The 15,111-nt window shown below is 36.0% G+C and overlaps 1 protein-coding gene across 8 annotated transcripts in view; it reads left to right on the top strand.

Annotated features, from left to right (window-relative positions):
- Window positions 1-15,111, top strand: part of TANC1 (tetratricopeptide repeat, ankyrin repeat and coiled-coil containing 1) — a 153,963-nt gene that overhangs the window by 9,852 nt on the left and 129,000 nt on the right. Inside the window, exon 2 of one of the 8 annotated variants that reach the window (XM_087710185.1) lies at window positions 5,729-5,799. The exons of the other annotated variants lie outside the window; for them this stretch is intronic. The gene's annotated coding sequence lies outside the window, so the exon portion shown is untranslated. The remainder of the gene's footprint in view (window positions 1-5,728; window positions 5,800-15,111) is intronic. 8 annotated transcript variants of the gene reach the window in all.

Here is a 15,111-nt window from a genome sequence, read left to right as displayed (position 1 = left end):
ACATACACACATGCACAAACACATAGACAAAACCATTATGTGCTTTATCTAGCTGTTCCATTTTTTAAAAAAATCAGGGGCAGAGTAGACAGTGAATTATCAACTGTTTGCAGAATTTGTCTGTCAGCTATAAACTTTGGTCTGTGGCTTTAAAAAGAAACGCTAGCATAATATCCAGCTTTCATTACAAAAGGAAATGAAGGCAATATCTTACATCCTTCAGAATTTCCTTTTAAGAGCTGATTTTATTTATGTGCGTGTGTTTTGGGATATAGAACTACTATGAAACTTCCTAGTTTTTGAAGAACACTAATGAGGAATTGGATGTTATGATATTTATTTAAATCTGTTTGTTATGAGAGGGCAATTGACTATATGTGAAGATTGCTTTTGATGTGCAGGGCATGTCTATCACTTTGATAGGATAGCAGCTTTACTTTGCTCAACAGCATAAAGTACCAGTTGTTCTGCTTTCTTGGTTTAGCTAACCACTGGAATGTCCAAATGATGATAAATTAGGTCTACTATAGAGGCCAAAGCATACTTGGTTCTTTTCCAGAACTGCTTGCTTCCCATCGCTGCCTCTAGGAAAGAGACATTTTCTGCCTTTAACTGTAGAGTCTTGTACAATCAATGCCATAGCAGTTCTGAATTGGAGGACATCATTTTAAAGTCAGCTGTGGAATCTGTACTGAAGTGTATGTGTTTAAGGAAAAATGCCATCTAGGGGAAGTTTCTCTTGAATTATGCAAACCCCTTTCTAGTTAAGTCAAGTATATTAATATTTAAAACTAGGTTTTATTTGATGTTTTCCAGATGTAGAACTTTAAAAAGCCTTTGAAAACTTTCTAAACACAAAATGAATTGATGGAAGTATAAAAATAGGGTATAATCTATTAAATATTTTAAAAAGATGGTGTCATCCTAGAAATAACAGGTATAGAAAATCTGAAACCAAATAATTATACATATGGTACCTTGGGAAATTTCCATTATTATGATTGTGAGAAGTTTGTGTATTACAGGGAGCAGTACATTCTCTTGTCATCTGTAGAAAAAGACTTGCTTGTAGGAATTCTTTATTCCTTCCATTGCCAGGGGATACAACAGTTCTTTTGACCTATATTGTTCCTATTGCACAGTAGTAGTATTGCAGGTAATTGATTTATCAGCATATACAGCCGTAGAACACTCATCCCAACTCACAGCTGCATTATTTTTAGTTTGTGGGAGTGAATGGCATCTACTTACCAGCTTGTTTATACTATAATGCTGATTTTGTGCAATTTAAAATGACTAATCCTAGCAAAAATGACATCATCACTTCTATAAAAGGCATTATAAATACATTTAAAGGAACTCTACAAAGTTTTAGAAGTGCAAGAACCTTTCCATCCCAAACACTCAAATGAAAACTGACCCTGTTCAGTGGTCCTGACTGATTTATATGCAGTGGGAAAAGAGGATGGAAATGGATATTTGGGGAAAGGAATACACTTGAACAAGAGCTCTTCCCTTTGAAGCATTTATTTATAAAATAAATGGATCCCAATTGGCCTATTAATAGAAGAAGAACAGAATAGCATCACCATTACAATTACAAGCTTAAAAGTGGAAAAAATAAGACTTGCAGCCTTGTCCTTGCTAGTTTACCCACCTACAGTAAATGTGATCTATGGGGAAGGGGGAATTTCCAAGTTACTTTCTTCTGGATTTGCTCTGTTCCTGGGAAGGACACTGGACACTCAATTTGCAAGCCATTGCTTTTAATGTGATCCAGGAAATAGATTCTTGCAGAGACTTCAATAGATTTGCAAGCCATTGCTTTTAATATGATACAGGAAATGGATTCCTGCAGAGACCTTTATATTGCATACACATGATTCTCTTGATGTATGCCACCAGATTATGATTGCAAAAGCTTGAAATGATTTACAACCCTACATCAAAAGACTCGTTTACATCCATATGTTTCCCTTTCATTATGTAGGCATATGAAAAGGGTGATCTCCTGCCCCCCCCCCAACAGTGACTGCTGTGTAAAGGAGTGACATATTTGGATTCCTTCTGTTGTCATGTAAATGGATTTCATATATCATCATTTTAAGTGCCTTTGTAACTGTAAAACGTATAATTGCTAAACGTAATTTTAACAATACGATTGTTAAAAACACATAATGGGGATGTGGTTAGTGGTTTTTGCATATTATAACTATGATGAGAGGAGTATTTTTAGAATTATTCTACGTGGGAGCTGTAGTACAAAAATAAATCTAACTCTTGTGGTTCTGGAAATGAGCTCTGTGAATATAAAATGGTAAACTGTTATTTTATTTTATCCCTAACATGTGTCCTACCTAGTTTAAGAAGGTTAATAGATAGAGATTTTCATCTGCTTCTTCCATTGTGCCCAATTGTGACCTCTAAAATATGTCATTTTATTCAAGATTTTTTAATGGTGTGGGAGGAGTTTCAGCAATGTTTTGAAGGAAGACCAAATTTGTCCTCTTCCGCGTTTTCAAAAGGTTCCTTCTAGAGATTTTAAATTTATTTATTTCTCATATTTGTATAACTGCTCATCTTGCATGAAAGTGACTTTGGGCAGCATATAACATTTATGGTAATTAAAAAACAAATACATAAAACAATCACACTTAAAAATAATTATAATAGGGACGCCAAACAGGAGAGAATGATAATTATGATACAATTCTTGATTGCACATTGTAAGTGCTTTGCTATTATTCCTCACTGTAAAGTGACAGAAATGTATGGTTGCTTTGGTGGTATAGAAATTTAATTCTTTATTCAGTAAATTAGATTAATATCTTGTTAGACTTTTGGGGGAGAGATGAGGTAGATTAAGAAGGAAGAAATTGGGAAATTAACCTTTTGTCAATTATTTTCAGCCAGGTTGATTTAGGCTTTAAAGATACATTTCTGAGGTAAAGCTTTTTTTAGAATACCACTTGTTCATGCCTGCTACAGAGATTGCCTTATAGTTTAATATTTTGGGTTAACTATCACACATGATTATAAACTATTGACCATATAACATAACATGTTATAATAATGTCACTTGCAAATTATACACAAACTTCATATGGATTTTGAATGTGTGAGAGTCAGACAGACAGATAGACAGACAGACAGACACACTTTCTATATGGATCACATACATTTCTAAGCCAAGATTTATAATGTGTCTGTATTTTGTGTTTGTTTTTGCTTTTTGTGGTAATGTGATCTCAGTCTCAATGTTATCCTACCGGTAGTTGTCCAAAGTTGCTTATTACTGAATTGCTGATAGATAATTTTTAAAAGAAATCTAAATATTCCATTCTAAAAGAATATAATTGCTTAGGCTTAACAATTTATTAGTAAGTTTCAGTCATTAAGTATATCAATCTAGAAAACAGCTTACTCTGTTCTGAAGACCCCCCCTTGAATAAATTTCACTGAAATGCATAGGATTATATCTCAAAACAAGAATTACAGAATTATGAAAAAGTTGGTTAAAGTTTTGTTTGATTAATAAAAGGAAATATTTTAAGGTCATACTTGTTTACCATTTTAGGTGCTCTCACTTAGGAAAACTGAATAAAAAACTTAGTGGTGCCGGGCTGTTCAATGAATAACAGAATAACAGAGTTGGAAGGGATCTTGGAGGTCTTCTAGTCTAACCCCCTATAACTGTGATAGCGAATCTATGGCACACGTGCCACAGGTGGCACATGTAGCCATATCGGCAGGCATATGATCTCAGCTCCAGCGCCTATGAGCGCACCAGCCAGCTGATTTTTGGGCCCACCAGAAGTTTCCAGCCTCCGGGGGGGGGGCTGTTTTTGCCTTACCCAGGCTCTTAGAAAGGCTCTGGAGATGGGAGAGAGTGAAAAATAGCCTTTTGGTCCAAGCGGAAGTTGGCAAACAGGCCATTTTCAGCCTCAGGAGGGCCTCCAGGGGTCAAGGAAGGCATTTTTCACCTTCCCCAGGCTCCTAGAAAGGGTCTGGAGCCTGGGGAGGGCAAAAAATGGCTTTTTGCCATTGCATGCCAAAAGCGGGGGTCGCACAGGGGGTCACGTATGGGTGTGGGCACATGCATGCATGAGTCCCCCCCCTCCCGCTTTTGGCACGCAATGGCAAAAAGGTTAGCTATCACTGCCCTATATAGACCCTACCATTTCAAACAAATGAGAGTTTAAATGTCTTCAGAAAAGCATCACTTCTGAGAAGAACAAACTTAACGCTGTCACCCAGTTAACACACTTTCATTATTTAACAATTCCGCTTTCTAATTCTGTTTTATAATATAAAAACAATTATATAATACGCAGATGCTTAGTTCTAGCAATATTGGGTTCTCCAAAGTTTAACATTTCTTTATTCATGAGCTTACTGATAGAAATGAAGATCACACAGCAGTTTGATATGCTAAAGTGTCGTGTCTTTTCATATAGTTTCCTGGAGAAATTTTTATAAAGAACATTATTCAAAGATAAGAAAGCAGAAGTAAAAGAAAAAGCTGAGAGTCATTGAGATTCAAGTGGCATACAGACTTAATAATCAGGATATTATTTATATGGAATGCATGAATCTCACCAAGTATTTATTTATATTTCATATTTCTTAACTACTCATCTCCCTTTACAACTTCGATACTGATTATTTATACAGGTAGTCCTGGTTTAGCAATTATGTCAGTAAGCGGGTTTTTACAGTTACAACAATGATGAAACGGCAATTTTTTGACCAATGCCCATATTTACAATTTTATCAACATCTCTCAGTCATGTGTTTGCCATTACTATCAATCCCGTACCTTTTTCTCCCCCCCCCTCCTTTCACTAGAGAGAGTCATTAAAGAAGCTAACTCTTCATGGGCCGCTGTTCTTTGCAGTGCAGCACCTAAAGAATTAACAAGCTGAGCTCTATGACCTTAATTGCTAATTGAATAGAACCTCCAGCTGGCTGATACTGCTGCCTGACACTGACCAGACCCTAATTTCACATTGAAGGGTTTTTTTGGGGGGGGCTCCTAAGCAGCTAGGGCATTCCTGTCTATGTGATTTCGCCATTGTGTGCATGCTTATTCTCTTGCAATCCTGTCCTTTGCAATGAATGTAGATACAAATATCAGTTCTCTTCCCAATTATCTCCATGCCGGGTGAGCATCCCAAAGGCTGTGGGATTGGAGAAAGCGGCTATAAGATTTGCCATTTTATTCTGCTTCCTTGCGAGTAAAGTTCCAGAAACTTTATGGGTCCAAGTTACTTGTGGGTCTGTCTGACCCCACTGAGATTGTACTACTTGTGTTGGCAGAGGAGGCATGCTGCGGTTCCTATCAACCCTATTAATCCACCTAGCAGGGTCCAGGAGGAGGGCCTTCTCTGCTGTTGCCCTGCCCTCTGGTAAATCTTGCCCCCCTCCCTGCTCTGATCTGAAGTTAGCCCCAATCCTCATATCTTTTCGTCAGGGCATAAAGATCTGGCTCACCAGTTGACTTGGTACCCCAGAGGGGGAACAGTGCAATGGTGGTAGTTGACTGAGTAATAACAGATCTCTCATACTCCCACACACTGCCCCCGCTCTCCCCATGTGTCTTTGGTTTTAATGTTTGATTGTAACTTTTTATGTTTTACCTTAGATGTTACTTAAACCAGAGTTACCCTATGGGAAAATGGGCAGCCAAGGGTCATTAGATGACTTTGAGCCAATCATTGTCTTTCAGGTCATTCTTTCTCACAAAGTGGTTGGGAGAAATTGGAGAAAGGAGCATCAAGCCTTGTTCCTGGAGAAAAGGTGGGATAATTCAAACAAAACTGTTCCCTCATTTGTGTTAGTGACTATGCTGTAAAAGGAAGTATGTGATATGCTCATTTAAGTTTTTGCGTTACATTAATATAGTAGCTGCAGAAAAGCCATATTATGTGGAAGATATTTCCTATGCACTTGTTCCCAAAAGATATAATTAGTATGATCATGGAACAAAATTGATGCACGCACATGTCTGTACATAAGTACATCTAAAATACACATGAATCTATATATAATGTGAACATGTGGAAGACATAAATGAAGTCTGCATCAGTGAGCTAGATGGAAATATGTTTAGAATTAAGGCATAGTGGCCTGTTGTAATTTTTATAATACTTGACATGCAAGTAAAATATTACCAATTTGCTTTATAAAACAAAACTGGCTTTATTTCAATTGCATAATACTTACTTAGTATATAGAAGAGGTTTGGTTCTTTGCATAAAGAAATGCATCAGGTTACATGATGTAAATGTGAATCTAGCTGGGAGTCATTAAGCTATTTGTCTAGATAAATATTAATTGAATATCCAGTGTTACCTCTGAATGTCATGATATTTATATGCATTACCTTATACTGTAAGCATTTGAATGTAGTTCCAAATTCTGACTTTATCATGTACTACCAGAGATGGGTCAAAATGTTTATTGGATAAAAGTTATGAGTATTGGTCTTGCATATTTTCATTATGTTTCATCATATTCACTTATTTTGAAATCTCTTGATATTTTTAGAAACAATTAAAATTAATAACATCCAATTTTATAAAATTTCACGAAAAAAAAATCCAGTTTTGTTGTTAATAATTTCTTACCTGGATGTGATCCATAACAAACTTTTCTAGCTCTTAGCTTCCTTTCACAAGTTTTTATTGGCTTGGTTTTTACAAATTACTGGTATGGCTTGTATATTGAAGGACAAAATGTATTAATACTGTATAAATTCCTTGAAATTAATAACAGATATGCTGTAATCTTAGTACATATCTACACTTTGTTTATGGAGAGTAGAATCTGGTCTTGGTGTTTTCAGCTTCTCAGTTAATATAGGGGCTGCGTTTGTACATAATCACTATTCTTGTTTACACTATAGCTATGTGTTGTGGTACAAAATATTACTACTGGAAGCTTGCAGTTCAGATTAGGATTATTGGAAGTAGTTATCAGGTCCCCTTTAAATAAGTGTGCAAACTATTCCTTGAAATATTGGTGACCCGATTCCTATGGAGCTTTTTAAAGTTTAAATATGCAAACTTGTATATATTGATTTTATAGAAAACATGCTTGAATTTTCTATTGTGTATGCTTCTATGCAATAACTAGTCTAGAAGAATCTAGTTATTATTTTTTAATATATAATTTATTTTTACAAAAGCAAATAATCCTATCGCTCCAGTCCAGGATTTTTAATTTTGTAGGAAATGTAACTTGTCATTTCAAATAGCCTTGGAAAAATAAGAAGATAATTTTCCCCTTAATCTATTTTCATTTTAGAAATCTGCAAACAGACTTAGAAGGTCCCCAAAGAAAATCAGTGTTTATGAAGCAGGTATAATAAAATCCTTGCTCTCCACTGGCACAATCGGAAACCTTTGATATTCACATAAATAGAGAAAATGTGCAAATGTTAGTTTAGAAAATAAAATTTAAAATATAAGTCACAGCAAGACACAAGCCTTTACATCAAGTCAAACTCCACGTTAGTAGCTACAAGTCATTATTTAAATAACAGGGATTAATAAACATCAATGTATTGTCAGAAAAAAGGCTATGTATGATGTATGCAGTAATGGGCAGCAGTTGGAATTTCCAAACGTGAAGTCCATCAAGATAGATTCTAGTGATCAAATGGTGAATTCTCTTTGTTTCTGCCTCATAGGTAGTAACAGCATTTTACTTTCAGGAGGGAAGACTTGTGTTTCCCCCCCCCCCTCTGATAAAATACTGTGGATAAAGCCACATAAAGAACTGCAGGATTATAATTAACACTGATGGACTAAACCAAATAAGATATTGGAGACCCATAATTAGCTATTCAATTTCTTTTATAAGAAGCCATAGGGATTGATGTGGAATGCAAATGCTTACCTGCTGTTTTCCTACACTAAGTCTGTATTTGTATGACAAGCTGACCCAATATTCATGGTGAATCATGGTTAGTGAAATTAGCCCAATTAGTTACTACATTGGCTAGTTTACACAAATTGAGAACTAACCAAACTGAGAGCCAGTTTGGTGTAGTGGTTAAGGTGCCATGCAGTGTAGGTTTCCACATTTTACTACTGATTCGCTCGTGCCATGTGCAGAACCGTCTGGGTGGGTGGGCGGAGTCTTCTGTCACCACTACTACTGGTTCGGCCGAACCGGGAGCAATCCACCTCTGGGTGCCACGCTAGAAAGCAAGAAACTATGAGTTGAGGTCCCATCTTAACAATGAAAGCCAGCTGAGTAACCTTGGGCCAGTCATTCTCAGCCCAACCCACCTCACAAGGTTGTTGTCAGGAACATAGGAAGCTGTATTGTATATGTTTGCCACCTTGAATTATTTGTGGGATATAAACCAAACAATGATAGACTGATGTGTGGTTCATTGTGTTATACAAAAATAAAACTATCTATTCATATTACTTTAGAACCTAGGTAATTTTATTTAATATTTATGTGTTCTCTACTGTGGTAGATAACAGCTTAAAAGGAATAGATACAACAAAGAAAAGAGTACAAAAGGCAATTTTATCCAGTTTGTGCTTTCTTAAAACTGCTTTTGAAAAAATTGAAAGACCAGCGACTGTAACTGTTTTCCTACATTTCTTTTGGATTGGCCATTATGTAGTTTAGAGAAAAAGAAATTTAATGGTTGTTTAATCTGAATATTTTAAAAAGCCATAATAGTATCGTACCACATCATAAGATTGTTTTAGACTTGCTTCCCCACCCCCTACCCCTATAGTTCGGGGGGGGGGGAGGGAGATATTGAGTCATCTTTAGCAATTTTTCTCAGCTGATAGGGGTTATTTTATTTTTTTGATTTCTTGAGTAACACATTTTGGTACTGAATCATCTCTATTATTATTTTTTACATTTTTAAAATTAAATTGTACAGATTTTCATAAAAAGTTACAAAGTTCATAAGAAAAAAAGAAAAGTGATAAAATATTTAAGGAAGTCTAAAATACTTGGCAGCTGTTAATTTACATAATTGCCCAAATATGGGATATTAAAATATTGAAGTAATCTTAAATATGCTAAAATAGCAATTTTTGTGTAATGTTTGGCTACTATAAATAATGAAAAGCTTAAAACTTCCCCTTTATTAATAATTCCCTGGGATAGAGAAACTGCTTCAGAACATAGTTACCTGAAAATGACTCTGTATATCAAATATATTTTTATCTATATTTTTTATTTATTTCATAGAGAATGTGTAAGATGAGGGAGGCTTAACCTTTTCTCATAAAAACTTTCCATGGCACAGAAGTGGGAGGCAGTTGAGAAGGAAAGATTAATCCTGTGTGGTAATTCCAATTTATAGTGATATCATGCAGTTTTACTTGGCACAAAAATAGAGAGGGAATTATCTATTATAGCAAACACGGTAAAAACAATCTTCACAGCAAAAACATCTTAACATATTTTATCAAAATACGTTGTGTAGAGATGTATAGTACTTGGGTCCAATTCTGGCATAAGTATTATGTTACACTGTCAGCTGCTTACACCACACTCAAAGTGCTCTTCCCTGCTTGGAATACAAATACTTTAATAACATGATTTGAGCAGTTTTTGTTCAGCATCATGTATGGGGTTAATTTGACACAGCATTTAAATAACATTGTGCTTTCATATCATGTGTGAGCCCATAATGTAGTTTGTGGAGGCAGAGCTGGAGTCTATTGTTGTTAGAGACTGCAGCTACACATGGTTACAGGAAGGCGTGCTTCAAGACAATCAGGTAGATGATGAGTCAGAGACAAGAAACCGAAACTGGTAACTCATCCTGATGTACTCTGGAAGATTTCGACTTCTATTTCTTTCAGCCCTAGCCATATAATAAGGAATTGTGAGAACTGTAATCCAGAACTTCTGGAAGACACCTTGCTGTCTTCTCTTGCCAAAGTATTTAGGAGTCTGTTGTAGCTTGAATATCTGCTGCTGAAATTGAAAAAAAAACTGGATTGACTATGAGGGATTTCTAGTATATGCAGGTTGGTTGTAAAATTAGCAGGCTACATTAAACTTGGGAAATAAGCTGATTTTCAATGTGGAACAGCAACCTAAGAGAGACTAGGTGACCTACTTTGCTTGATGTTTCGAGGAACCTGTTTTTAAACCATTAATTCAAGAGGCAGGATAAGAATGACCCTGAAGAGAAATAAGCCCTTCCCTCTTTGGCAAGATATAGAGCAGGAGAAAATGGTATCTTGTGGGAATAGGGAGCTGGTGGTTTGAAGTAATTGTTTTGGGTGATCTTCTGATCTCCTGGAAGTCAGACAAGTCTTTTAATATGTATTATGAGGGCCTATAGAGAATATAATTAGTGGTTACTGCTTGCCTGGAAACACCATGGAACCGATGGTAGTAACTAGGGGTGGGAGGTAGCAAAATAATTAGAATTCTTTATTGGCCAAGTGTGATTAGACATACAAAGAATTTGTCTCTGGTGCATAACCTCTCAGTTGCCCTTTTTATGGGGTCTCCTTCATGTTTCACCCACCATTTTAAAAAATGAAAAGGTATCCAGCTTTATTGATCGCATTCCCCGACATAGGTACAGGTAGTCCCAACAGTTCATTTATCAATCATTCAAAGCTACAACGGCACTGAAAAAAGTGACTAATGACCATTTTTCACACTAACAACCTTTGTAGTATCCCCACAATCATATGTTCAAAATTCAGGTACTTGACAATTGGTTCATACTTACGACCATTCCTGTGTCCCAAGGTCATGTGATTCCCTTTTGCAGCCTTTTGACTAGCAAAATCAATGGGGAAATGAGATTCACTTAACAACTGTTACTAACTTATCAACTGCAGTGGTTCACTTAACAACTTTGGCAAGAAAGGTTGTAAAATGGAAAAAAATTCACTTAACAAATGTCTCCTTTAGCAACATAAATTATGGGCTCAAGTTGTAAGTCAAGGACTACCTGTATTTTCTTGCGTCTTCAGTTCTCAAGTATACATTTAACAATAATGTTGATGGAGAGGCAGGTGTTTATTGGCTTCTTATTTTATGCAGGTGTTCATCGGCTTGAACTGTTTTGTGGAGTTCTATGAAATCAACTAGAACATTTTCATCTAACCTTTTAAATTTTATTAATATAATATTCCAAAAAGTTTGGATGGGCTATCAAAGGTTGGTGGGAGGATTCTGTCTCAAAATAATTTTTATATGTTTCCTTTAGCCACAGAATTAGATAAGGGACATCCTATGCATAAGGGATGTGCTAGCTTTTATAATATTTGAAGCCAAGAGCGAGTTACCAAGGATTATTCAAAGAAGACATCTTGGACCTCAGTCTACATGCACTTATTTGATGTTAAATGAACATATTGTATGTACACGAAAGATATGAGCAAGACAAAGATCTGTGAAAAGGCTGGAACTGGTTTTTTAATTAAGCAAGGTGTGAAGAAGTCTGTATGACGTATATTGGCAGGTGTGCAGGAAAACACAATTATGGAAACATTAAGAAAGTTAAAGAATAGTTTGAAGACTTGGTTAACAAACAAGGTAAAGGTGGTTTTCCATGGGATGTTTTAAATAAAAGCAAGTCTTACCAGAGAGAAGCTGCAACTTGTTAATCTGAGAAACGCCCTTAACCAAGAGGTGTGTATAGGGCTCTACTGTATATGAGTAAGAACTGTGTAGCTGGATGTACTTGTTGCAAACTCTTATTTGCTTTTAGGGTAGCTATGAAACATGTGGTGTGGTATAAATTCCTGCTTCCTCTGAATCTTTTTAAAAAGAGAATGGGAAATATCCTACATCAAACTCAGTTTAAATGCACGACACACTATAGATCTGAATCTTTTGCAGACCAGTTTGAAAAGCTTTTAATTACTAAAAATGTAAGAACTTGCTGGTTTTCATTAGCTATAAACCACTTTAGCTTTTAGGAGAGTTTTTTTTTTAAGAATTCAAAGCAACGTGACGTTTTGCATTCTGCCTTTTGCTAGAATAAAAACAAATAGAATAACTATTGGGCAAGAAAGATGAATTAACTTTTTCTTGAGGAATCGAACTTTTCCCCTCTTCCCTTTTCTTCCAGCAGAATTAATGTGAAAGGGAATGTAACTTCAAATAAATAAAGTAGATGTGGAATATTACACCAGACAGTGACTCTGTTTGCATGTCATGTTAAGGCACATAATGTAGTTATAGGTGAACTCAATGTTACCCAATGCCTTCTTCCATGAGTATATAATTAACAAACTATAAATGATGGTTTCACAAATATAGGGCAAACTCTGGATTAATAAAAAGGTAAAGATTCCCCTCGCACGCATGTGCTAGTTGTTCCCAACTCTAGGGGGCGGTTCTCATCTCTGTTTCAAAGCTGAAGAGCCAGCGCTATCCAAAGACGTCTTCGTGGTCATGTCTAAATGCTGAAGGTGCATGGAATGCTATTACCTTCCCACCAAAGGTGGTTCCTATTTTTCTACTTGCATTTTTACATGCTTTCGAACTGCTAGGTTGGCAGAAGCTGGGACAAGTAGTGGGAGCTCACTCCGTTATGTAGCGCTAAGGATTTGAAGTGCTGACCTTTCTGATTGACAAGCTCAGCGTCTTAGCCACAGAGCCACCACATCCCCTGGATTAATATGCTAAATAAGGTACAAATATAGTTTGTTAACCATATCCATTGGGGGGGGGGCAGAACAATGAGTTTAAGAATACTTGTATTCCATCATATTATTATAGCATTTGTTTTGAATCCGTCCCATAGAACAAAACAAGTTTGTATTTATTTCTATTGTCATTGTTGAATTATAGGATTTCTGAAGTCCTTCCATGTGCCTAAAGTTCAGCATATTCCATAGATATTCAGTGATATGAATATGATTGATTATACCAATTTATATGTATTTATATATACAAAACAACATCAGATACATGGTGATGACAAAGCCAGGGATGGCAACCCACAGAGAAAAATAGCCATATGTTTGTTCTGTGTTCTAAGATGAATGGTAAGGAATTATTTCTGCCAATTTTCAAGTCTGTCTCCATTTGGAGATGAAGCTATGTGTTCTGCGATAATGATAAACATAGCTTGAAAGGACTTGTACTTGTTCTTCTGGTTTGTAGTCAACAGCTTCCTCTACATTCTCAAGTGGCTCGTTTTTTTAAGCACCATGAAAACATTGCATGAAGTTCAACATGTATTGCTTTTGTAAAATTCCTGTTTCCTGTTTTGGGAAATATTTGACAAGAAAAAAGGAATTTAATATGAAGATTAGATGAAGTCCGATAATTCTTTTCTTATTGCTAAAAATCTATCCTTTGGATGGTTTGGAAAGCAAATACAGCAAGCCAGTGTACTGTTGGAAATCGGCTCTGTTGAATTCAGACAAGTTTCTAAATGCTTATGCATTTGCCTCAATCAACTATGATACTTTCTGCATAAATTCCTGCTGCATAATATATTCATATTATCTCAGGATCATATAGATGAGTAAATCATATAGGGTCACTATAGGCTCAAAGCATCTTTCCCTTGACAACATGGTTCTCCATCAGTTTGTGAACAGTGGCATTGGAGGAAGGGCTTTTACCAAATTTGTATACATTTCAAAGCTATATTTGTGATTAAAGAGACATGGAACTGAACTGATATGCTAACTGATTGGGAAGAGATTGTATTCTGTCTTTTGCTAATCTGAATGGCCACAATCAACGTGGTACTCTCCAGATCAGAGGTGGGTTCCTACCGGTTCGGATTGGTTCGGCCTAGTAGGTAGTAACTCGGCTGGCCATGCCGCCAAACTGGTTCTATTGACGGTGCTTAGGCTTCGCCATCTAGTTTTTTGCTTCTGCGCATGTACACGAAGTGCATCCCTGAGCAAACCAGCAATAACAGAAGCTGGAATCCATCCTTGCTCCAGATGCTTGGGGCTACAACCTTTAGTGCATTGCTATTGAGTTTTCCTATATCCAGCCTCAAGGTTTAATTATTTTATTTTAGTGCAATCCATCCTGACTAAAATTACAGTTATTATAATGTCTCTGAATTGAATTGATTTGCGTGTTCACTAATTACCATAAACTGTGGTTAAACTTGAGAAGTACATTGTGTGCTATTTAAAAAAAAGTATTTTGTTGTAAGGAAAAAAAAGGATATAAAGAAACATAAGGCTTCATTCTGCTCAGAGGTTGTGTTGTGTACACCCACTTGTCATCTGGAGTTCCATTTTTCCATCTGAGCTGTGAGAAAGTCACTTTGCTACAAGCAGCTGATTGGCAATGCAGTCCTTTACATGGCTGTTCAGAAGTAACCATTAAGTTCAGTGAGGCATATTCATGGTAAGACAAAGGATTATTATAAACAAAGTATCTTCAAAATAGCAATGTTTTTGTTAGTTTTGTAGGAAAATCAGTTTGAAAAATGAATTCGCAAAATGAAGCATTTAAATACAACAGACTTCACCTCAGTTTCAGAGGTGCCAGCCATTTCCTCTTTTGGTTAAAACCGTTCTTTCTTCCTATAATGGTTCATAAAAACAGCCTTCATTTATAATAACAAAAACAACATTAGATGCCACAGTTTAAATAATCATGTTTTATTCTTATCCGTTGAGTACTTTCAACCCAAGTAGTGAGGAGTAAACGTATTCTATTTGCCTAATTCTAATCATTCATATAAAGCAACTTTCCTCACTTTCAGATTAAACCAAACACCTAAACCTACAAAAATTATAGCCAATATATTAGAACATTATATCCATCTTTTAAAGCTTTTTGAAATAGGCAGGTGCCTGGTTGGGAGCACATCCATACATCCATATCATATGCATTTCTATTAGTTTAAAAGATTTATAGCATGCTTCATATAGACAGAATAATGATAGCATTCAATGTATAAGGTATAATACAGGCAAAATATAACTCATAAACTAGTAACAGGATAAAACCTCAGTTGATTGTGACTATACACAGACTACAACAAACAAGTTTTAAGAACCCCCTGAAGGGTAACATGCCTCCATCCCAGAGAAGGTATTTCTAAAGATGTAAGACTACTATAAACGGTTTGATCTCTGAAACCTGGACATAAACTATACACAAAAGTCC

Source organism: Thamnophis sirtalis, unplaced genomic scaffold, assembly GCF_051295495.1.
Source record: "Thamnophis sirtalis isolate CommonGarterSnake01/CBP01778 unplaced genomic scaffold, rThaSir2_p1.2 scaffold_1, whole genome shotgun sequence".
NCBI lineage: Eukaryota > Metazoa > Chordata > Lepidosauria > Squamata > Natricidae > Thamnophis > Thamnophis sirtalis.
Note: the sequence above shows the minus strand (reverse complement) of the source record. Positions and strands in the feature narration are given on the sequence as shown.